The sequence below is a fragment of the Anolis sagrei genome, chromosome 3 (genome assembly GCF_037176765.1).
Source record: "Anolis sagrei isolate rAnoSag1 chromosome 3, rAnoSag1.mat, whole genome shotgun sequence".
Lineage (NCBI taxonomy): Eukaryota > Metazoa > Chordata > Lepidosauria > Squamata > Dactyloidae > Anolis > Anolis sagrei.
Genome location: NC_090023.1, coordinates 62635363 through 62658930, shown reverse-complemented (window position 1 = coordinate 62658930; position 23568 = coordinate 62635363).

The following is a 23568-nucleotide window of genomic DNA, read 5'->3' as shown; positions in this document are numbered from 1 at the left end:
ATGAAGAATTGCATCCCTATTGCAACTCAACTTAATATCAGACTCAGATAGTAAAACCCTTCATTGGAAGCTGTATGCCAAGCAATTCTGCAGTTTAATAGCCCTGGTCACATTTATACAAATTTGGCATTTTTCCTTTAGTCGCCTGCAAGCCTATGGTACTCAAATCTGGGAACCATGCTTTCTGGATCTGTGCCAGTGTCAGAAAAATCTCTTGCTAAGCAAAAGCCTCTGCCAAAACTTTAAGTACCTGCTATTAACTCCCTATCAGGTTTGAAGGCGCCCGTTATTTTGCAAAAAGTGACACCTCCCGAAGGACTAGGCTAAATTCATCTCTGTTTGGCCCAGTATGTCAATTAACTTAATAGCTTTGTAAGTTAAGCCAAGCTTTTCTTTCTTATTTTTTACCATTCAAATTTACTGCAGTGTTTTTTTTTAAAAAAATCCTGGTTGGAAGATTTCCTCCGGACTGCAACACTATTGCAGGGAAATGAAAGCTGATGAAGGGTGTCTACTAGGGCTGTGCAAAATTTCATTTGTGCCTCATTTGTCGCATCTGTTTCATAAGATTCATACACAGTATGTGATATTAAGAAACACAAAGGGCACCCACGCAAAAAAAAAAAAGATTCAAAACACTGACCTATGACTTTTCGGAAAAGTTATGTATGTCTTGTAAATGGCTGCAGGTCTGTGTCGTGGGTGCTGTTTCTCCCCCAAAAGGGCTAGGTTTGGTTTCCCTAAAGGGCCCTGTGGAGGATGGTGAGGCCAGAGTTGAGTGAGAAGTCTCATTCTTTCCCCAAAGAGGCAGGAGAGATAACTGAATGGATGGCTAAGCAAGGAAGAAGCCTCTCCAGTGCATTGCCAGCCCAGGGAGAGACAAGCAAAGACCACATTTACATTGAGGCTTTAACTTGAGAAGCGAGCAGAATTCTGGGAAAATGTAGTTTAGGGTGGGGCCTTTTGAATTCTCTACCACAGGGATCCAAGCCTTCCCAAACTGCATTTCCCAAAATTCCTTCCTGAATGTATTGGTGTCCATTCTCTAAAGAGATTTTGCGGTAAAAGAGGATTGCTGGGAATTGAATCAACCCTGAGAGGTAAGTGAAGTTGAGAGTCAGTAACTCCAAAGTTTACTTAGTAGGTTTCCTATATTATTATTATTATTATTATTATTATTATTATTATTATTATTATTATTATTTGATGCACAACAAAATTAGAGCACAGCGAACAAGATCACTATGCTGGCTTTTGTACTGGATCACATATCAGACACTTCCCAAGTGTCTAGAACTGTGTGGTGCATTGGTAAATAATGCATACAAATCCAAGTAGGGTGGCCTTTTGCAGCTAACAGATGGTAATTTTGTCAGCACCACTTATTTTCAGGTGCTGGCCACTGGGACCACCTTTATTGGCTTGTGCCTGAGTCTTTACAGTTTGAGCTTTAAATGCTCATATTTTTTTCTGGTCAATTCTGCTGTCATCTGGGATTGCAACATCAACAACCCAGACAGTGCTTTTTCCCACAATCGTGCGGTCAGGGGTATTGTGTTCCAAACCTCTGTCAGTCTGAATTTGGAAGTCACAGAGTAGTTTGACATATACGTTTTCTGTAACCTTTTCAGGCTTGTGATCCCACCAGTTCTATGTCACAGGCAGATGGTATTTGTGGCATAAGTTCCAGTGGATCATCTGAGCAACAGTATTATGCCTCTGCTTGTAGTCCGTCTGCACAATCTTCTTGTAGAAGCTGACAGGTAAACAAAATTTCAGTGCAAAACAGTTTGATTCATCAAAAGGATGCAGCAAATGGTTATGAATTTGAGCCATATCTAAGAAGTCAGACAAATCAGAGTAATAGCTATCATATTTCTATTGTTTCGCCTGCTTCCTTACAGAGCCTACACTTGGAATCTATTGTTGACTTTTAATTCTGGCTTTGATGGCATTGGCTCTAATTGCTTGTTCTTGGGCTGCAAGAATCAGGCCCTCCATCTCCTTTTTCAAAGTTCCGTTTGTGAGCTACAATCCGTTTTTTTCCTTACCAATTTTGCTCTTAATTTTTCCCAGGAACTGTCCATGGAGAGTCTTCTTTTGTCAGTTTTCTCTTCTGCTCTGCACTATATTTTTATGATATTCACTCTTTTGTCTTTTGCATATCAAGCAGTTTTCTACTATTAACTTCCATCGATGTTGGCTCCGAACTGTCTTTCACATAATCTGCGAGTGCTTTGATTGTGCTTTTCCTGCCTGGCATAAGGTGGTTGGACTGGGTCTTCCAGTGAAATAGTACTGTTAACTTTATGTTGGTTAAAATTCCCTAAAAATGAGTTAATGTGCAAATGTTTCTGAAACTTGGAGAGAATTATGCCCTGGTTATGTTGTATTGTTTTAAATAGAAATTCAAGGAGATTGCTCTTGTAAGTTTTTTAAAGTTGTTTATTAAAACTTTTTAAATTCCTAAAAATTAGTGGATGTGTTAAACTTGGTGGGTTCACAGTGGTTAATGTGTTCTACCACTATAGCAAGATTCATCCCAATAGCTCTAAAATGAGGGAGAAAGGAGCCCTGAAAACTTCCCCACTTGCATCATTACATAATGAAAAACTTATGAAAATTTTGGTATATCATTATAGTTACAATACGGACCCCTTACAATATTTTATAAACACTTTAGAAATTATTCCCCCCAAAATATATTAATGAGTATTGAAACTCTTTTTAACGGATTGAAAGAGAGCCTGGTGGCTACAACAGCTAAACTTGGCAGTTTAAACCAGGAGTTCTCAAACTTTTTAAACAGAGGGCCAGGTCACAGTCCCTCAAACTGTTGGAGGGCTGGATTATAAAAAAATGCATGAATTCCTATGCACATTGCACATATCTTATTTGTAGTGCAAAAAACCCCCCACTTTTAAACAATACAATAATTAAAATGAAGAGCAATTTTAACAAATATAAACTTGTTAGTATTTCAATGGGAAGTGTAGGGCTGCTTTTGGCTGATGAGATAGGATTGTTGTTGTTGTTGTTGTGTGGTTTCAAATCATTACAGACTTAGGTTGACCCTGAGCGAGGGCTGGGTAAATGACCTTCGAGGGCCGTATCTGGCCCCCGGGCCTTAGTTTGAGGACCCCTGGTTTAAACTGACAGTCTCTGCAAAGCTGTAAATCTTTTGGGAGGAAGAAATGTTCAAATGCATTTAAATTGAAAACCATTTGTAATAATCTGAGTTGGTCTTGAACTCAGCATTTTAAAAAATGCATCAGATAGTAGAAATTATTTCATTGCCCCAGAAATGCCCTAAGAGTCAAAACTAAGTTTGTATTACTTGCAATCAATATGCAAGATTAGACAGGGGTTGCAATATACAGGAAAGAGGAAATAAACCCTTCTTCTCCTACCCCCAGTGATGATGTTTACCTGAAGATGATGCTTCTACAAGACAAGAATTATGCAAGTGGAAAGGAAGGATATAGATTAAATAAGCAAATTAGTAAGGGCTGTAGAGTTTCATTAAATGGCAGGATTTTACACTGCAGATGTTCTATCACTGCTGCATTGCAGGATTTGGAATAAATAGCCATTCACTGTAAATTAGATTTCAGGCTGTACCTACTTTCTTTTTTCTCTTTATTTTAACAAAAATGGTTTTCTGACATGTGTCAAGTATTTGGCTCAAACCTACCCTCAAGCTTCTGAAAGGAAGTTCCAAAATACTTTATGAAATCCTGTAGTTTACATTATTTCATTTGTTCCATAGTATTGCGCCCTTTGGCCAAAGCGCTGCAAGAAGTATATTAGCTGTACTAAAACTCCCTGTAGCTTGTCCAAGACCTCCCAAATTGCTCCAGGAAGATCCAAGACTGGCCTCTCATCTCTAAGCAAAACGTCGCATGTAATTTAAAATAATTAGAAATACCAACTTTTCACAGATATTCAGTTTTTCTACCATTACTGGGCTCTTTTTTCTCTGTTGTTCTTTTTTTCCCTTTACTTACTTAGGTGATCCCTCATAGTCCGAGGATGATGGTCCTCCAAGTGTAGTATCCTGGCGGCGTGTCCATAGGTGACTGTGGAGCCCTATTCTTGATCTGCATCTTCTCCCACAGTGAGGGCATCCATTTCCGGGTGGAAGGCGGTCCCGGTCGGGGTTGGCTTGACACTCCTTCCTCTTGGCACGTTTCTCTCTTTCGCCCTCTATTTGTGCCTCTTCAAATTCTGCAGCACTGCTGGTCACTGGAGCGCTCAAGGGCCAGGGCTTCCCAGTTCTCAGTGTCTATGCCAGAGTTTTAAGGTTGGCTTTGAACCCATCTTTAAATCTTTTTTCCTGCTCACCAACATTCCATTTTCTGTTCTTGAGTTCGGAATAGAGCAACTGCTTTGGGAGATGGTGATCAGGCATCTGGACAATGTGGCCAGTCCAGCAGAGTTGATGGCGAAGCACCATTGCTTCAATGCTGGTGGTCTTTGCTTCTTCCAGCACGCTGACATTTGTCCGCTTGTCTTCCCAAGAGATTTGCAGGATTTTTCGGAGGCAGCGCTGATGGAATTGTTCCAGGAGCAGGGTTGGGAGGACAATCGCTTTATAAACAAGCACCTTGGTATCCTTACGGATGTCCTGGTCCCAAACACTCTCTGCTTCATTCGGAAAAATGCTGCACTCGCAGAGCTCAGGCGGTGTTGAATTTCAGTGTCAATGTTGATTTTGGTGGAGAGGTGGCTGCCAAGGTAGCAGAAATGGTTAACATTTTCTAATGTTATACCATTAAGCTGTATTTCTGGCATTAGAGAGGGATTGGCCGGTGACTGCTGGAAGAGCACTTTGGTTTTCTCAATGTTCAATGACAGGCCGAGCTTCTCGTATGCTTCTGCAAAAGTGTTTAGAGTGGCTTGTAGGTCTTCTTCTGAATGCGCACAGACGATATGTCTACATCAGTGGTTCTCAACGCTTAATACACTTCTTCATGTTTTGGTGACCCCCAACCATAACATTATTTTTGTTGCTACTTCATAACTGTAATTTTGCTACTGTTATGAATCATAATGTAAGTATCTGACATGTATATATGTATTTTCTTTCACTGGACCAAATCTGGCACAAACACCCAATATACCCAAATTTAAATACTGGTAAGGTTGGGGGGTGGGGATTGATTTTTCATTTGGAAGCTGTAGTTGTTGGGATTTATAGTTCATCTACAATCAAAATGCATTCCGAACTACACAAACAATGGAACTGAATCAAACTTGGCACACAGAACTCCCATGACCAACAGAAAATGCTAGAAGGGTTTGGTGGGTATTGACCTTGAGTGTTGGAATAGGAGTTCGCCTACATCAAGAGAGCACTGTGGACTCAAATAGTGATAGATCTGGACCAAACTTAGCATGAATACTCAATATGCCCAAATGTGAACACTGGTGGAGTTTGGGGGAAATAGACCTTGCCATTTGGGAGTTATAGTTGATGGGATTTATAGTTCACCTACAATCAAAGAGCCCCTTGAACCCCACCAACCATAGAATTGAGCCAAACTTCTCAGAACCCCCATGACCAACAGAAAATACTGGAGGGATTTGGGAGGAATTGACAGTGATTTAGGAGAGATGTAGTTCACCTACTTCCGGAGAACACTGTGTTCCTAAGACCATCAGAAAAATGTGTTTTCTGATGGTCTTTGGCGACCCATCTGAAACCCCTGTTGTGACCCTCCCCCCAGGGGTCACGACCCACGGGTTGAGAAATGCTGTTCTGCATGATACCAATATAGCAGGCATAACAAGTTAAATCAGAGAGAAGATAATCTTTCTGGGTAGGCAATTTCATTCCTTTGATGGCTGTAAGACATGGTTCATAAAGATTATGAGAATAACAATGAGTACAATGCTGATGATGAATAAACGGAAAGAGTAGCTGGTTGAGTTGTAAGCCCCAGAAATTACTACCACCTCAGTAAGCTGGTGTTTGTGTGGGAGGAGTGCACATTGTTAAAACTAATTTACACTAAAATAAACAGAATGTCAGGCTGAAAAATAATTTGCTATGTGGGTCAAACCATTCTTATGTTCTTTACAGAGTCATGAAATGTCCCATCTGCACCACTAAAGTAAGGATGAAAGATTTGGTAAGATGGGAACAATTATTTTAAAATGATATATAGCCAGCTGCATAGTGGCCATTACAGTGCTAGAGAAGCAATAAATGAGTTTCATGCCAGGTCTTTATGCAGAATGAAAAATGGAGAAACAGCAGATTGCAGTGCTGTTATAACAGAGTTGGAGCAGTCTTTCCTATTGCCAATTTCTGTTCATTTTCCTTGTAAACGTTAGAATTCATAGATAGGGAATGCAGATAGATTTGTGTGCAAAGAAATGGAATTGGTGCACCAAAAGCTATCCTAAAAAGTCGGAGCAAGCAAATGGGACTGAAAGATCATGTCTGGATTAGAGCTTTGATTGGTTGTCTTTTAGACTACAGCTCTCAGAATCCCCCAAAGAACATGATCACTTGCCATGTTGGATAGAGAGGTTATGGAAGTTGTAGAACTGTTCTGCAACTCATTGACACCAAGATGTTAAGCACCCTAACAAGGGAAATCTTCATGACACGGAAAACAAAACTGTTCACTTTCTAGCAGGTAGCTGAGAGCTCTCTCTCCTTCAATATATATTTTAAGGTAGCTCCTTCTATGCAGTTTTGGAATGCTTTACTGAGATGTCTTGGGCTAATGTTTAATTATCAGTTTTCATTGTGTGTGTTTTCATAAGTGATATTTTTACATCCTTCTATCATTATTTTGTGTTCATTTTTCCTCCTGTATAGGTTGCAACTGAATAAAGCATTTGTTTTATGCATCTATGCATTACAAAAGCCACACAAGTGTAATCTTCTGCTCCACTTTTTTTTACTGTTCCTCAGAACCACCTCATATTTTGGTTGTAGTCATATGGAATATACTTTCAATAATTAGATCATGACTCATCAAAAGTAAGCCACTGACGTAACTAGTCTATTGAAAATACATCTAGCGCAATTTTATATAATGACACCAGCAATTTCAAATCATGCAAATATTGACTTGTGCTGAAAAGGAACACACACTGACTGCAAATTAATTTAATGTATTCTACAGACCTACACAACTGGGTAGCATGAATCAGATAATGAAGACCTCATCCCTAACAAAGTCATTTAATTCTATGAAATGTCAAACTCTGCAGTCATTTTTGGTTATAATTGGTAGGGAGGCCCTATATATTAGCTTCATTATTTTATGGCTATTCTGGATTGGGCCTCACCACAGGATTTTATCATTTATTTGGGGTTATATGATGAATTGATGATTTTTTGTACAACACACATAGTAAATGTTGGTGTCTTAAATTGCAAGAAATAAATGTTTTTCCAAAGGCTCGTTATGTATTTAGAAATGTTTCAATGAACCTTTATCAAAGAATTTGTTCTTTTTTCTCTTTGGAAAATGAGAGGTATTGATATATATTAGTACCTCATACACATTTTGCATTTTTTTAAACCAATGTAACTATTTTATCTTAATTATTTTTGAATATGATATTGGTTTGTTTTTGTGGTTCCAAGCAAAAGTCTGGTTGGCAAATACAGAATAAACGTGTTATTTAGTATTGTGGTCAGAGGACAATAGAGTTGGAAATTACCCCAAAGTACAATTTCTGTCAATACAAGAACAGTTAAAGTATCCCAGATTAGCGGGCATCCAACATCTTTTCAAAAACCACCAATGAAAGGGGGTATAAAATGGAATATCGAGTCTTCAGATAATTACAAGACAAATAGATATTAATTATCTAGTCTCTAGGCTAAAACTGAAGATAGGAAAAATCCTTAAAAATAAGCATGTGGGATTTGATTAAATTACATAGTTTTGACTACAACACTATCTCAAGATATTTGACTCAGAAGAAAAAGATAAATGTAAATGCAACCACCATCAGCACAAAGAAAATAAAAAAGCAACAACATAAGCAAAGATTTAAACAAAGATAACTGCAGTGATACCTTGACTTTAGAGTTTTATTCATTCTGTGACTGAGCTCTTAACTCAAAACACTCTTATCTCAAAGTGAATTTTGCCACTGAAATGCAATTAATCCATTCTGGCTGCTCAACCTGCTCCCCCCCCCCCACACACACACACAATATATTGTGACATGCTCTTAAATCAGAAAATGTACTTTATAAATAACAAATAGTGTATAAAGATCAAAGTTGTGGCAAAGAAGCACATCTGAGGCAGCAAAATGTGTGTTGGCCAGTGTAACAGCAAGGCAAAACCTGCACATTCACTTGGAACAATAACAAGACTTCCTAAACCCCAGAGAGCTGGGGTGGGAAGGAGATTTGCCTCCTCCCCCAAGTAAAAGTATTGAAAGTAGATCCGTCCGGATCTACTTTCCAGAGGGATTGGAGCTAACGGAAACTGAAACACATATGGCCAGGCAACATCAGAATTTCGTTCAAAATTAATTAGAAAGGAAGATCACCAAAGCTAAGGTGAAAATTCTGACTTCTCTCACAACCATCTAATTAATTAAATACAAACTTCTTTTGTTTTGAACTCAGTTGATAGCAATAGAAGCAAACTGAGGACAAGGGGGAAAGGAGGAGGTGAGAGAAACAACTGAAATAGTTGAATGACAGAGGCGTAATCAGATCTGGCCCTTTAGCAGAACATTGCAAGATATCTTAGTGTGCTTCCAGACAAAACCTATATTCCAGGATCTGATCCCAGGTTTTCTGCTTTAAACTGGATTATATGAGTCCACACTGCCAGATAATCTGAGACAAACAGAAAACCTGGGATCAGATCTTGAGATATAGGGCCTGTCTGGAAGGGCCCTTAGTAGGTTTAGGGAAAGCTAGGACCCTTCCATGCAGTCATATATTCCAGACTATCAAAACAGAAAATCCCACAATATCGGTTTTGAACTGAGTCATCTTTGTCCACACTGCCATATATTCTAGTTCAAAGCAGAGAATGAGGGATTTTATTCAGCTGTGTGGAAAGGGCCCTAGACCCCATAGCACACATAGCTCTAAAGCATGTGGCCCATTTGGGCATTACCTCCAGCTCAAGTACAACATCAGCTAGGGAATAAGGGTGGGTGCATATATAAACCAAACACAAAGTCCCTACATACCAGGCTCCTTTAGAGAACTTTGAACAGTTAGTTAACGAAGTCCTCTCCTTTGTTCTGGATGATGTCTAGATGATGGTTCCTTATTGTAAAACATTATTTTCAGGCTTTAGCAGATTTTGGTTCCCATATTTTGGCTCTCCAGATGTTTTGGACTTCAGCTTCCAGAATCTCTGATTGTTGGCTAATATTTGGCAGGGTCCTGTGTGAGTTGAAGTGCAAAATGCCTACATGTTTATATTTAAAGGAAAGAACAACATTTAAATAATTCTTATGCAGAATACTCAAACAAATTTATAACTATTTCAAAAGTGCCAAGTTGAATAAGAAGCACCCATCGCTTGCAAAGGAGAGGAGTGGGGTTAAAAGAAATTCAAAATAAATGAAATAAAGCACTTTTAAGTATAAATAGAGAGTGCCTCCTCACAGGAAAGACCAACTACTAGAGGAAGAAATCAAATAAGTTTTGTCTTTAGAAAAAGTTGAGCTCAAAGTCAAAACAGCTTCTCTCTTGTAGCATACAGGAGCCTGAATAACAGGACACTGACAATCTGTCCTGATCTTTCCCCCAGGAATAAGGTTCTGTTTCGGTTACATTGATTCCCAGTTACTGTGTGTAATGCAGCACACTTAAGTAAACAGCCTGAATAAATAAAATTAAACCAATCCATAGAATTGAGCTATAAACCAATAAGCATAGCCACACTGCACATGAATGTAATTGAGTCTGGAAATTTGAGTGTCCAATTATAGTTAGTAAGCTGTGCCTTTGTATACATTAACAAAGTTGGGGTGATTTGAATGCGATTTTCCTGTTTCTTGGCAGGGGGGTTGGACTGGATGGCCCACGAGGTCTCTTCCAGGTCTATGATTCTATGAAAAGCAGTTTACTCACAGTAAGCCCAAATTCATACATACTTTTTTGTATGCAATAAGAAAAATATGTAAATAAGTACACCAGTGAGTTTCCTTTGACATTTCATAAGTTTCATCCATCTTAAAAATATGTGGTACTATTTAGATTAGTAATTGGAATATCTGAATACATTTCAGTACAGTTTCAGGCCAAGGTGCAATAGTGAAATGGACTTATTCACTCTGATTGATGATCTGCTCCATGTGAAAGATGATTTTGAACTCCTTGTAGAACTTCCTGGTTCTATCAGTGGTTTCTGAAGCCAGTTATCCATTTATTGCACTAATTTCATCAGATAGAAGCAGGGGCATTGTATCACAGAGCTGGTTTCAGGGAATAGCATTGGGGGATACTTTCTCAGCCCTGTAGCCCTTGAGCTGTGGGCCACTGCAGTGTTACATCTTGTCTGCCATGATGCATCTTGTCTGCCATGGCATTGAGGATTGAATGAATAACTCTCGTCAACATGGAAGGATGATGATGAACTGTGACTGTATTGACGACTTGGCTTGTGTATTGTGATGATGATGTTTTTATTGTACTTGTATTTTAATGTGTAGTGATGATGCATTGTGCTGTTTTGTATATTATTGTATATGAACATATGTTGTGAACCGGCCTGAGTCCCTCCTTGGAGGTGAGAAGACCGGTATATAAAACTTCTAAATAAATAAATAAATTTTATTGTTTGTTACAGACCAGTTTGGGTCTGAATTTTTGAGTAATGGTTTGATAAGCAAGTGTAATATTGTAGAGATATGTTTATTATAAAGTGTTTATTATAGTGTGTTAATATCTATATTTGTGTTTTACATTGGTTGCCATGGCCTAGCTGTGAGAGTTAGGTTGCCATGGAGACAAGGCAGAAGAGGAGGTGGGCGGAGCTTAAAGAGAAAAAGGTTTGAAAGTGACAGTTAAGTTTCAGTCAGGAGGAAGAGACCCTGAGAAGAGGAGCAGAGCCAGTTAGGGGCTCTGTGGAGTGAAGCAGTGTAGAGGCAGTTAGTTTTGAGTGTTTGTGAATATTTCTTCAGCAAGGGAGCTGAAGGGAAAAACCTCGTTAGATTGCTTGAGTTAAGAAGAATCTAACAGAGGAGGTTTTAGGATCGCCAGTAGTGGAAGACTGGAGATCAGTGGTTTGATCCGGTATAGGACAAACAGTGAGAATATTCACAACAGGGAACACTGAAATAATAAAGCGCTTCACTAAAGAAAGAGTTTATAAGATTGTAACATCAAAAGACTGAATGTATCTCAACCAAGCCATATCATAACCATCAAGCATATGCCAAGCTCAACATCTTAATATTGCAACAATACGCTTTGTTTAACAATAAACTTGTTCTCTTTGTTATTTTAAAACTGCCTCATCTCCATTGATTTTACGTTCGGTGCATTCCACTCTACCAAAGTTACCTCACAACATAAACAGAGACTTGAAGACCAGCGTCTCTATACATTATGGTGGCAGTTTAATTTAGCAGTCTCGGAACTTCCTTACAGTTATTGGTGGCAGTAATACTTCTTCGCATATTTAGGGTGGCGTTCAGTGGGATTAACGCTTCCTTACATATTTTTGGTGGCAGATTTAATAACGCCTCTTTACAATATCTAGAGTAGAGTCTAAAACATCGTGATCAAGAGATTTAAAAGTAGTTATTCCAAATATATGGAGACTATATATGCTAAAATTAACTGATCACCATTTAAAATCGATGCAGAGCTGTTGGATGAGAACATGAGGGGTGTGAAGTAGGTTGCCATCAAAATGCTCACAACACCCAGGTCTAGTTCTCCTTGTAGTCAGAGTCAGCTGAGGCTATGCAGGTGTTGGATCAACGCCTGGATGCTGTAATGGACTGGATGAGGGCCAAAAACTTAGAATGAGTGTTGATAAAATGCAGGCTCTATGAACTGGCAGTGGAATTGCATAAACAACCTACCTTGGTAGCTCTCTCTTGATAAAGCAAGTGCTTACCTAAGAAACATTCCTAGATTCACCTATGTCACTGGAGGCCCAAATGAACTTTGTGCTTTGGAATGCTTAGTGCCAACTCTGTCTGGTGCTCTAGCTGTGGATGGGTATGGATCATAGCCCATGTACTAGTACCTCGTTAGATTACTGCAATGCACTCCATTTAGGGCTGTCCTTGAAATGACTGGGAAGCTATAGCTTGAGAAAAATGAAGAGCAAGTTTGTTCACAAGACTGTCATACAGAGAAGACATGCACTAGCTGCCAATTTGCTTCTAGTCTGAATTCAAGGTTTTGGTGATTTCATTCACAGCCCTAATATCTTTAGACCTGAAAACTTAAAGGAACCCCTTTCCCCTATATGTTTATGACAAAAATGTTCCACATTTCAGTTATTTTTTCTGATTTTATTGTGTATATACTTAATGAGATATCTAGAATATGGGACCCACGTCTAACTATGAAATTTATTTATGTTTCATATAATCTTATACACATAGTCTAACAGTAAATGCTTATCAATGTGGACAGTGTTGAGTTTTGGAATATTCTGGATTTTGGAGTTCTGGATACTCTGACCAAGAACTGAGTTCTGGTAGTGGGGCCCTGGCACATATCCCAGTTGAAAAATCCAACATGCAGAGATATAGAAAAAGTTATTATATGGTGCCCCATTTATAAAATGTCCTTTCCTCGGAGACCCATTTGGGATCAACATTGTTCTCTTTTAATTGTTAAGTGAAAATGTGGCTTTGGGGTTTACTTTTATTATTTTTAAAGATCACATATGAAGTGACTTAACTACTTTAATTCATTTAACGTGGTTATTTAATATTATTTAAATTATTATGTTGTTTCTATTTGGAATTCGGTTAAATTGTTTACGTCGTTTGAATTTTTTGCTACCAAGGTTTCATAACAGGATAATATAAAATGTTTTAATACAACAAGTTAAATTAGCATGCATTTATACTTTTTGAACACAGAAGAAAAGAAGCCTAGTGATGACTACAAAATATTTGTTCTAGTTATTTTCAGTCCTTCCTGTTTCATTTGTATGATCTCTACTGACATCAGTTTGAGTAAGAACTCATTAGAATGATGCCTAAACAGAAAGTCAATTCACACATTTTTAATTAAATGTGGTTTTATCCTTCAGTCACTTAATGAGATACAGAAAATGCAACCATAGTAAAGGAAGTGTCAAGTACACACATTCTAATGTTTGTTCTCACTACATGTTAGCTCATGAACCCAATATACACGCTACAGAGGGTTAGTGGAAGAAAAAACCCAAACAGCCAGAGCAATAAGGAAGAGACAAAGATCAACCCGGTGGGGGGGGGGGGGTGTTATTTCATTTATTTCTACTTACCTAAATCACTTTAAAATTAAACACTTTAATTTTCCTTTTCAATTCTTTTATCTCCTGTTTATGGTAGAATTATTTTCCCATTATACTCCATGTCTCCCTTCCTGCAACAAGTATGGTTTTTACTTATTTTTCGGGCATCGGGGAACCCAGTTGCTCCTAGATGCCACAAAGGACCCTTTAAGTCCAGGTCCTAGAGCAGTGGTTCTCAACCTGTGGGTCCCCAGGTGTTTTGGCCTACAACTCCCTGAAATCCCAGCCAGTTTACCAGCTGTTAAACAGTTTCTGGGAGTTGAAGGCCAAAACATCTGGGAACCCATGGGTTCAGAACCAATGTCCTAGAGCATCTTCTAGCAAACACACTGGTTTTCACATTTAGATAGTATTAAGGACTTCATCACATGCTGTAAACTCTGTGTTTCTACATACATTAGAAATGGCTACCAATTGAGCCGATCACACAATGCACACCGGTTCCATAGGTTTCTAGTCTTTCACCATTTCTAAAGTGGGTTTTTTTTCCAGTGATTTAGAACTGGATTGGCAAATGACTTCATTTTCAATTCCCTGTATAGAGATGGGCAAAAACATCAAATTTCCATTGACTGCTTGAAAACAGTATGATGATGTCATGCTGGAGGAAGGAGCCAAGATGAACAGTATTGGGACCAAGGAAGAAGGAATGGTTATTTATGTTCTCTTAACTTTTTAAAATATGCAAATCCATAGAGCGAGCTTTTCACTTGAGCGGTATCTCAACTTATAAAGTAAAATTGTTATATCCCACCCCCCAGGATTTTTACCTCATTTTCCCCATTGCTTAAAATGTGCAAATAAAATCCTTTCCATAATATATTATGATAACCTTGTCAAGAAAAATAAAATGGGGAGGAAACAATGGCTGGAGAAATATCTCTTCCGTGTAATGTGAAGGCTAACAGATAATTTGTAAAGAAAGTGGAACTGTGAAAAACATGTAATCATTTAAAAATTCCAAATGGGGTGCTGTGATGCCTAAGGGCAAAACTATGATCCCCGATGCTTTACTAGTTGCATGGGGTGAAGTCCTAAGTTGGAGCCCCTTGAGAGCAGCTGCCAGAATAGTTTTTTGCAGACTTGCTGTAGCTTCAGCCCTTAGAGGGCAAGAAGTATGGCTCAAAGTGAACAGGTTTACTGCTGAAGGAGAGAAAAACAAAAGCAATGGCCACTACAATTGTTCTAAATGGAGAAGAATTAATGAGAGAAAACAGCAGTGTTGGTGATCTAAATAGCCTAGAAATTAGGACAAAAGTAACTATAAAAAGCAAATGCAGCAAGAGTGATGATAGGAAGCGAAATAAATAAAAGAAGAAATTGTGGGCATGGGGTGGAGAGAATCTAGATTTCAACCACAACAGTGAGAAACCTGCCTATGTTCCCAACTCGCAAAATATATTTAGGCAATGTTCTCTATTTATTTAGCTGCTAGTTACAACTTTAAGTAAACCCTGGTTCAGCCCTGAGTTGCTGACCTAGGTCTTTCACTAGAATAGAAAACGAACAGAGTGTGTCCTGAACTAGGAATTGTGTTCAGAAGACAGATAAGTTATATGCTGTCCTGGTCCTAGGCAGGAGAGAGAGAGCTGGTGGGAGGAACATAAAACTATAGTTAATATCTCAGTGGGATTAATGGAAGACAGTGGACCAATAGTGGGAGCCAACAATGCTGATGTAAATATGTAAATATGTAAGAATGGTTCCAGGTGGACCTTATGTAATTATCCTGCCTCATTTGAGAACTTGTATAGATATCCTCATATCTTTGCCTTCCACAGGTAAATATTTTCCATACTCACTCATCTTTTAGTTTCTTTGCAGGGAAACAGTCAGTTGCATTGGAAAATATGAGATAGTTTCACAGTAACTTTGGATTGGTTGCCCTAGAATAAATCCATCTGAAAGCATTGAATTCCCCTCCATCTTAGCCGTGTATTCTGACTATAAATTGGGCAGCTAGAAATATAAGGAGACTTCTAGAGATACAGTAACCAGAAAGTATAAGAACAAAAAATACATTAAATATGTTTCCTATATAATGACAGTTCTTTTTGGAAACTGGTGATTTTAAAAAAGCTGCAGATGCAACATGCTAATCTGATGTAAAGCATTTCAAAATCTATCTGGTAATGTTACCATTAGCATCATCATATTCTGAAGGTTATCAAAAAGTTGTAGTAGTGCTAGAATGTCTGAGTCATGCATTTCTTTTCCAAATGTACAAGCTTATAGAAAACCTAACAGAAAATTCATGAATCATATTGAATCATCATTCAAAAATAAATATTTAAAGTGATTTGGTCTATTTATAAAATCTTTTGATCTGCTTTTGTCTGGGGGCTTGGGAAAAGCTTTCTGGAACTTTTCTTCAGGCAAGATGTTACATTAAAAAATAGTGCCTGGAACATGTGGTTTGGGGCAATAGTAGAAATGTTCCTGGGTTTTGACTTGAAAATGTATTTTCAGAATTAAAATAGAAACTTTGCTTTCATGACTCATGTGATGGTATATATAGGGTGGGACTCTGGTGTGTGTGTGTGTGTGTGTGGAGGAGTTCATGTTACAAGTTGATAGTGGGCGAAATAAATAAACTCCAATAGTTTTTTATTTGAAACACGCTAATGAAAGGATCTTCCAGAATGGTATTTTGTGCTAGTTTGTACTAAGACTTTAGAAAGTTTACTGAAAGCTTTCTCCCTCTCCCTGCTTCATTGTTCTGCTATTCTATCCCCTTCATTCTCTCAACAGCCCTTTTCTCAAGTGGGAGAAGCAAAGAGTGGGAAAACGCTTTGTTCAGTCCAGCTCTGTTGAGATGGCCTTCCTTCTGAAAAATATTGTTAGAAGCAAATTCACAAGCTATTTAATAAATTAAGTGAATTAAAAACTACTCCGCCGCCCCCCCTCCCACACACACACACACTTCTTGGTCCTGTGACCAATCTCCTTCCCTCTTCCAGCCAATCTTTTCTTGCATGAAAGAAGTGAATTGCACCTCCTAGTCAGTGCATTCACTACTGAAATATGGTCCCAATGGATTTCAGACTTGTACAGAAGGGGTCTTGCCACATGGAAGTTGCAATGACCATGTAGTTCTGGAACTTTTTCCAATATATAGTGGTCCTTTGGCATCCACTAGGGGTTCCAGGATCCCTTTAGACACAGTAATCCATGGGTGTTCAAATCTCTTCATGCATATTACATAAAATGACAAAATCAAAGTTTTAGATTTTTTTGAATATTTGTCAAGCTGTGGATAACTGAATCTGTGGATGCAGAATACATGGATAAAGACAATCAATTGCATCATACAAGGAGGAAGGCAAATATGCCAGATCCAAATTTCTAAACACAGTGTAATTTGAGCTTTTTTTTTCAACATGGTGGCAAATATTCAAGGGATACTCTTATGTCATAGGAATTTTGCAGATAATAGGGTGTGGGGCTGAAATCTGGGAGTGCATCTACATGGTAGAATTATTGCAGTTTGACACCACTTTAACTGCCATGACTCTATGTGACCCTAGGATTTGTAGTTTGGTGAGGCACTAGAAGTATAAAGACTTCTTAAATTACAGTTCCCATGAATCCGTAGCATTGAGCCATAGCAGTGAAAGTGGTGTGAAACTGCATTAATTTTATGATGTAGATGCACCCTCCATCTCAGTATTTGACTGGCTGCCATAATTATGTATCACTGGAGAGAGGTAGGAAGCAATTTCTGGAATTTTATGCAGGGAAGAACAATACATCTTCAAAGGAGAATCTGTTGAATATGATGGAATGAAGCTGGGCCCAAAGCATTGGTAAATGTGTTTTTCCATTCTTTGACATTTTTCTAGATCTTACCACCTTCTCTTGGTCCTACCTCAGTCTCGTGTGGTTGTTGGGGATGAGAGAGAGGGCCTTCTCGGTGGTGGTCCCCTGACTTTGGAATGCCCTCCCGAGGGAGATTACGCCCACTCTCCAAACCTTCCATATACAATTGAAGACATGGCTATTTTGACAAGCCTTTAACCATGTTTAGAATCCCTTAATGAACATATTTGAGGACCTAGAACCTATTTCACCATGCACTTTATGAAACTGATATTGATTGCAGTTGTTTTATTCCCTCAACTATTATTGCATTTTTCTCCTCTTAACTGGGGGGGGGGGGGGGGGGGGGTGTTGTAATGTTTATGTTGGTTGTTATTTTTTTGTGTGTTATTGTCTTTGTACTTTTTGTATTTTGCTTGTTTGCACCATTGAGTGCTTTGTGAGCTGCCCCAAGTCCCTCTGATGGGGTATAAATAAAGTATTATTATTATTATTGTTATTATTATTAACACATGGTGTTGCAGCCTAGCCGCCTGCATGATACTTTTTCACCCAAAATGAAGAGCTAATTAGCACAAATATATCTCAACCAAAAGGTGTTCAATCAACTGATTAAATTTTTATTAAAGAAATGAGTGTTCTATAGAAAAAAGCTATTTAAAAAATACATTCCAAAATAAAAGATACAAAAGTAATTCCAAGGTATATGTAATAGGTCAAAATAAAAGTATATCCCAAGTACAGAATTCAAATCATTCCAATATATATCCCACAACCATATTAATCTTTGATGCAGCAATAAACAAAGTCTAGCACTGAGAATAAAACCAGAATACCCAAAAGGTAAACAAAGAACTGTATCCAAACAAGAATCCCTTATCACAAACAGAAAAAAAAACATGACATGAAACTAAGGCAAAAATCTCCTATCATTGAGTTCAAGGAAAAGGTGACTTTCTCCTGAAATTATAAAGTTGCACTCACACAGAGCAACCAAAGAAGATAGCTTAAGAAACCTAATTTTTTCCCATGGAGACACTATCTGTCTCACACCTGGAATCCTTTTGTTTATTTTTCAAAGCCTGAGAAAACCATAATTGCCTCTGCTTGGCACTATCTTGCCATAATTGAAGCCGCTGATTCTATTGAAACCACTGATTCAACCCAATGTCTTCCACTTCCCTCACATTCCTCTCAGGGTCAGGGAAAGTCTCTGGCAAGTCTCATGTAAGGCAATTCCCATCATCCAAGGAAAAATTACTTTCTTACTGAGGCACTGCAGAAGTACCGGGTTACAATTCAGTCCCCAATTCAGGAGCACAAGGCTCCCCCCTCCTCCTCAGACCAGGTCTCAACAAACATGATTTGTCAGTTGTATGCTGCTTCCCCTCCATTTCAGTATGGAGCCCTTCCTTTGACGCACAGGCACTTTCAGCTGGTCTCCACGTCAAAAAGGGAGAGGAAGCGGCAAACGCCACTGCTGCAGCAACACAGGAACCTTCCCGTGTTGCCTTTGCAGCAGTGGAAGGAAGCTGGGCATCAATGCCCCCCCATGGGATAAAGGGCATGGTAAGGTGGGTGATGCAGGGCATGGATTGACAAGTTTTCCATGCCCTCTGCTGGGAGCCCATGGATTTGCCACAATGTGGGGCGAATCTATAGGCTGTTATGATGAGGTCCTAAGTCAAGGGAGTGAAGTCATGACACAACAAAACAGCTTTGTGCCAATTCAGATCTACTTTCTTTAATTATCTCTGCCCAATTTGGACAGGCAGCACAGATTAGAGATCAAAAGAACTTACTCACATAATATATTTCCATGAGGGCCTGCACAAATCTAGAATTGTCATGCAGATCATCCTATACTGTTTGAGATCCCCCAAGACAGGAACACTGTCTGTTAGTTGCACATTAGACACAGAACCTCAATGAACCTTGATCCAAAAATTTCAGATTTAACAATGCTAGCCATGCAAAGACTAGTGGTTTCACCTTGACAGATCAAATTTGGTGGCATACACTGGTTCCTCTTCACTTGTGCCACAGAGCCTGCAAGCTCCTATCCCACCATGTACATCTCCTTCCAGTGGGGCTCCATAACAAAAGTGAAGAGGAACCAGGATACGCTGTTGTGACGAAAACATGGAAGGCTTCCTGTGTTGTATTGGTCACAATGGGGAGAAGCTGGGTGGAGGATGCTTCCCCCATGGGATGGGGTAAGGGGGAAGCTGGGTGATGTGGGGCATGTGGCGACAGGTTCCCTATGCCAGGCCCTGATTGATTTGTCATGATCTGTAGTAAATCCAGTGGCTAATGTGATAAGGTCCTAGGACCCTAATGAGAGCTTTCCTGTCAGTGCTGAAGATTGCCATGCTAGTCTTGAGTCTTTGAAGTCCTAACCAGTATAGAGAGTTTATATTATATTACACACCAGACAATCATTAGAGTACTGGACAGTATTGCCCACATAGTACAAAACCACTAGCACCAATATCTAGTCCCCTCTGCATCTTTGAGAGGACTAGTTTAATTAAGAATGCCTGATCTTTTGCTACAGCATTTGCAGAGATCCCATTTCAGTTATGGAGATTCAGAAAGGATAGATCCTTGCAAAGCACTGAAGTAATGTCAAGAAAATGTTGACAGCTCAGGTTCAAATTTGTCAACTGTGGCAAAGGGAGAGAGAATATCACAACATAGGTCAGGAGCTCATGGACAAGGAATCCAAGCCGACAATGCAAATAGTCCTTGTCCATGTAATCCATGCCAATTTTGATACCCAGATTTTCTCCATGATCAAATTGCCATATTTTCCAAACAGAGCCTCTGCCTCTCTTTTTTGTGGTCATGAGTTGCTGGAGTTACAAGTAATAAGGCTGACCAAAGTGCTGGGAGCATAAGAGCTTGACTAAGACCACTAAAGTCTGGATCTTTTGAAGGATTACTGAGATGATGTTTGTGATTGCTTTCTGAACGTGTAATATAAATCATTTATAGTTGTTCTAGACGATAGCAGGATTCATGTCATCATAAGCAAAATGAGAATAAGCAGGTAGGTAGAAAAATAAAATATGGAAGCAATTATCATTCTTCTTGGTGTTATGAGATTAAAAACTACACTCCAGTGCTTTTTGTGTTGAAATAAAAAAAATGTTTCCCACTACGCATGATTCAAGCAGTACTATGCAATCAAAATGAGTATAGCTCTCTCCATTTTCAGACATTAAAAATGGAGAAAAAATATTTCCACCCTAGTGAAAAAAATCTAATCCCCTATTTGCATTTCCTCCGATTAAATATAGAGACATTCATCATTAAGGAAATGGAGTAAAGGAAAAAAAAAACACTCCAGCAAAATTGTAAATGAAAACTTAATAGTGCTTACACAGGCAGTCCCAAGTTTCTTCTTTAGCTGAATTTATATGTAAGTCAGAACAGGTACATTTTAAATGTAACTCATGATAGATTGAGAGGGGGGGGGGGGGAGAGAGAGAGAAAGATAGACAGACAGACACATACTTTAGAAAGCATAGAGAAGGGTAACATCCCTGTGGTGTTTGTTTTGATATCTGTGCCCCTGTTCAGAAAATTTCACCTCACTTTCTGTCCCTGTGATAACTGAATTTTGAAAACGTTGGCTTGTTGTGGAAACAAAGATGGATGATACAACTTCAGTGGAGACACATTTTCCCCATGACAACTCTTCCAGGAATGAATTTCCCTTCCTAGTGGTATATTTCTCTCAGTTCCTGTTGTCCTACCCCTCCCTAACTATGAGTTGCTAGTAAGTTGTTTGTAACTCAGGGACTACCTGTATAGATTCTTTATGTCTCTGTTACTTCCCAAAACTAATTAATTTGACTTTGGAAAGTTATTGTCTTCTTCTTCCTCTTCCTCCTCCTCCCCCCCCCCCCCTCCTCTTCCTCCACCACCAACATCTCTTCATTTTCCTCCATGAATACATAAATAATGGAAGGGGAATATATTCAGTATATGTTTTCCAGATGTACATGAATACTGGTTGAGCATCCCTAATGAAGAAATACTCCAAAATCCAAAACTTTTTTGCCACCAGCTGCCCACTTTTGTCTTTGAAGCAGCTGGTGTGGTGCTTCTGTTCATGCATTTGCAAGGCAGAAGTGAACACCTAGCAGATTCTACAGAGAGCTGCTGTACAGTATGTAATGTCTTGTTTTCTTTTTGAATAAAGGTATCCTCAGTATCTAAAATCTTCAGTCTGTCTGCTGCCTCATCCACAACAAGATTAAGAAACGGATGAGACATGGATGTGGAGAGAACACAAGGACCTGTGAAATGGTGAGAGGCATTGATAGCTAAGATATTTATATCTATATACAAATACAGGTATATCCATATGCAAATACAGGTATCACAACAACAACAGCACCCTAAATAAATTCAAAGTCTATAACATTTCTGTACCCAAACATTTTAGATAAGAGATACTCAATCTGTAGTGTTTGCTTTAAGTACATAATCCTCTCTGTGTGTGAGTTTACATACAGATGGGATGGAAAAGGGATGACCTTCCAGATACTGAAATGCCAACCTCCAGCATTCCTGACTATTATTTATCATGGGTAAGGCTGTGAGGATCTAGGAAGCAATATAATTTCCACCCTCAGGTATAAAATGGGGAAAATTAATCTTTGCAATATAATAATCACCAAAGTTTCTAAATCAGGATAGTATGGCATCAAAAACAGAATATAAAATCCAGTGAAACTGGTGGGAGTCAAGTCTACAGACATTCTTTGCATGGAAATGAGGCTATCATACTCTGAACATATCATGAAATGACACAGTTCACTAGAAAAAGCACTAATGCTGAGAAAAGTTAAAGGCAATAGGAAAGGAGGAGGATTGCATTAAAAATGAACACACTCACTCATGGAAGCCACAGCTATGAGTTTACCAGATTTGTTAAGGGCTTTTTATAAAAATATATTTGGAAATTTTTTATCAGGTTTATATTTCCTTAACAATCAATGATGTTGCCTATACAGAAGAAAATAATAATGCAAATCAGCAGTGTGTGAATTTTATACAAAATAAATTCACAATTATAGGATTTTCTTCATAGGAAACAATCATTTTATATAAAATTAATATTTCCTACATAAAAAGCCGTTCCACACAAAATAATAATGTGTAGATTTTATGCAGAATAAATCCTAAACTGCAACGATTTTTTGTCAATCCAGGGTTTCTCAACATCAAAAATAAAACATTCCGAGTATTTTTCACACATTCTTTCAATTTCTAATAGCCATATGATGTTCTTCAAATCCCAATTTTTTCCTGTGAATTTCTAATAGTTGCCACAACTCTTTGAACCCACTGAAAGATATGTCAAGTTTTTTTTCTGTCCTGGTAGTTTCTCATAAATACCAGTTGAATGTCACATATCTGTATTCATTGCCTTGGTTCCACCCTACTCACTTTGCTGTAGTTTGGGGGCAGTCACACTGATGGCATTTAGAATGATAATGTGATTTTTGGTACTAAGGTTTCTCCCAACCTTCATTCTTTCAATTAATTTCCAGTTCCCAGATTCAGCATTTCCCCTCCTCATAACCACCACCACCATGTTTAGAGTTACAACATTAAATTGCCATAGCACCAAAGAGAAGGTGTTGTGTTCATGGAAGAGATAGTTGAGAAACAGAAGGAAACCATGCCCACAATACAGTAAACCACATCTCATATGGACAAAAAGACTTCAGTGAGCCCTCCTCATCTGCAGGTTTCACTTTTGTGGAAATTAATTATAGTGTTGCACTGGTGTATCTAGAGATTTCTAGAGAAAAGAGCTCTCTAAGCAGTTCCCTAGAGTGATCCTATCACTTTAGGTGAAAAATGACCATAGAAGAACTGGAGATTTGTAAAATTTATTTTATTTATTTATTTCCAACATTTCTACCCCGCCCTTCTCAACCCCCGAGGGGGAACTCAGAGTGGCTTACACTGGTAACAATTCGCTGTCACAACGTACAAACCATTATTACAGATATAATAACAAAATAATAATACTTTTTATTCATTATTTTCTGGAGTCCTTTGTCCTTCACCTCAGGAAATGTAGATGGCTGCCTGTAGTTGAAAAGAAATGTTCAGATTGGGATAATGCTAAGTCCTATTAAAAACAGTAACAAAGCAAGGTCATAACTAGGTCATGACAAGGTGTAAAATCCTGAAACATGAGAATCATGACATTTCACAGAACCATTGGGTAGTCTGAAGGAGCCAT